The sequence below is a fragment of the Aquarana catesbeiana genome, linkage group LG02 (genome assembly GCF_042186555.1).
Source record: "Aquarana catesbeiana isolate 2022-GZ linkage group LG02, ASM4218655v1, whole genome shotgun sequence".
NCBI lineage: Eukaryota > Metazoa > Chordata > Amphibia > Anura > Ranidae > Aquarana > Aquarana catesbeiana.
The window spans coordinates 292,507,609-292,510,365 of NC_133325.1; the positions used below are offsets into that span (position 1 = coordinate 292,507,609).

Consider the following 2,757-nt stretch of genomic DNA (forward strand, 5'->3'; position numbering starts at 1 on the left):
ATAGTCAATAGAGCACCAAGTCCACACATCACTGAGCTCAGTCGCAGGATCTTCACTGAAATCACTTACTGTGTCTGTTGACGAATTTACCCATGAATCTCTATCACTCAATTTTGCAAGTGATTCTGTATCACTATCACTGTTTTCCAGCAGGTCATAAACCGCTTTTGATGTAGAGGCACGCTTTTTTGATGCCATAGTCGTTCTCCAGTTTCAAAGCAGAAAGTACAGTAAAACTGCAGGCAAGGGCCCTGGTCAAAGCACTGGGGGCAAACTGAGGTCAAATTATTTGATACAGTAATGTAATGTATTGTGTGTGTTGTGATTTACACATTATGAATCTGCCGCTGGTTCCACCCCCTGCATCGCGATGCTCGCAGGGAAGGGAAGCTGGAACACACAGAGCATCGGGTGGAAGATCCGGCCGCCGGACACAGCGGGAGTACATCGCGGGATCCCAGGGACAAGGTAGGTCACCTCTTCCGGGATCCAGCAATGCAATCCCGAGTGTGGCTCTGGGTTACCGCTAATGGTATTGAAATTTCACCCCGAGCCATACTCGGGAATACCGCCAAGGAGTTTAAAAAAATATAGTATATTTTGAGATAACGATTTTAAGTTGTTTTTGCAATGCTTACCTTAACTTCCATACTATTCGGTATGACTTAAATTTTTACATTCATATAACTCTTCTATATTTTGTCATTTTATTGCAGAAAATTTTCAGACACATAAAATAATTTATTGTAATGTGTGACCTCATTGGTGATAGTGAGATATCTCTTAATATCCTGTCAGGACAAGGAGTCATGGAAAGTCTCTCCAGTTGTGAAACATACTGCAAAAAAGCACTATCTTCAGGAAAACTGGAAAAAGCCTTTTAAACACTTGCTGACTCCCCTAAGCACCTTGACATAACTGTATGTCCTTCCCTGGGGCATACAGAGGTGCACCCTGCAACGGTGGTGACACTGAACTACTCTGATGACAAACTGAAGAAATTTTACCCAAGCTCACTTGGTCTGTTACCACAAAGATTGCTGGGGGGCCAGTGCTCCCAATGCATAAACCCATAGGAGAAATTAATCGGCAACCTGGTATATTCCAAGTTCTAAATTCTTTATTAGGCTACGTTAAAAGTGGCACAAAATAGATAACTTAATTCAGCCATGATGGCCTTCTTCAAATGCTTTGAAGAAGGCTGTCATGGCAGAAACAGGTTAGCTATTTTGTGCCACTGGCCCTCAACAATTTTTGTGGTAACAGACCAGTTGAGCATGGGAAAGGTTTCTTCAGTTTGTCATCAGAGTAGAAAAAAATGTTAAAAAAGAAAATAAATGTTAAAAAAAATCAAATAAAACTTTTTTTTTTTTACATACTGTCTCCAGTCAGTATCCCTGATCATCACCACACCAATCATATGATGATGCTGTACTGAACTGGTGACAGTATGTAAAAAAATTAAAATGTGAAAAAAAATCAAATCTCCTTAATTTGACAAAAAATTACAATTTTAAAAAACTCACCATGCCTCTAACTAAATACCTCGGACTGTTTACTTTTCAAAAAGTGGTTTGGGGGATATTTGTCTTGGCATTTTAGGATCTCAATAAATGTGATGGCAGTCAGAAGAACATCAGGATTGATCAATTTTCAAATATATATTTACTATAGTTTGTAGACTCTATAATTTTCACACAAGCTAAATAATACACACTGAGTGTATAAGAAGTCCCAAAGCTGTATCATCAGTTATTTGTCCTTCTTCCAAATGGCATCTGCTGACCTAAGAGATGATCTGAAGTGCCCCATCTGCCTGAATCTGTATAAGGAGCCCATATTGCTGAAGTGTGGACTATATTGTGACAGCGATGAATACACAGGAGGAGTCTGGAGTTTATTCCTGTCCAGAGTGCAAAGTGCGGTATACAGAGTATCCTACACTGGAGAAGAACAGGAAACTGTGTAACATCGTGGAGTGTTTCAGATCCGCTTACCAGGAGGAAAGAGAGGTCTTGTGTACGTACTGTGATTTCCCTACACCGGCTTTTAAAACATGTCTGTTATACGAGGCCTCATTTTGTCAAAAGCACCTAAGCAACCACAGCAAGTCACCGGATCATATTTTACCCAAACCCACTACATCATTTGGACAGAAAAAATGCTCTGTACATCAAGAGGTGCTAAAATACTACTGTACAGAGGATAGTACCTGTATCTGTATGTCCTGCTGGGTGGCTGGAGACCACAGAGAACACCACGTGGAGCTTCTGAATGTGGCCTCTGAGAATAAGAAAGTGAATATGAGAGAATATACAGTTATATTGGACTTAAAGAGACAGGGGATCCCTATGAGAATCCATAATCTGGAAAGTCACAGGACGCAAGAAGACAGAAAATACATTTCTGTTGCCGGCAGAGTCACTGAGCTGTTTAGAGACATCAGGAAAGAGCTGGATGATGTAGATGAGAGAGTCCTGAGTGAGCTAACGGAGATGACATTTGTTCTGGGATAGAGGGTTTAACCAAAGATGCAAGAAATGCTTCATGTATAAATGAACGAATGATCTCGAAGATTCTAGAACGAGAGCTTCACAACTTTTCTAACAATTTGAAGGATCTGATAAAAAAGAGTCAATTTTCAGTGATGGAAAAAATGCATTTTATTTGATATAAATACGGCTCATGAGAACATTTTTTATATCAAAGAAACACAAGATAGCCACTTATACTGCCGTTGAAGAGAACAGGTCAGAT

At 40.0% G+C, this 2,757-nt stretch overlaps 1 pseudogene; it reads left to right on the forward strand.

Annotated features, from left to right (window-relative positions):
* The first annotated feature begins 1,032 nt into the window (after window positions 1-1,032).
* LOC141126880 (E3 ubiquitin/ISG15 ligase TRIM25-like) lies at window positions 1,033-2,516 on the forward strand (annotated as a pseudogene).
* The last annotated feature ends 241 nt before the right edge of the window (window positions 2,517-2,757 follow it).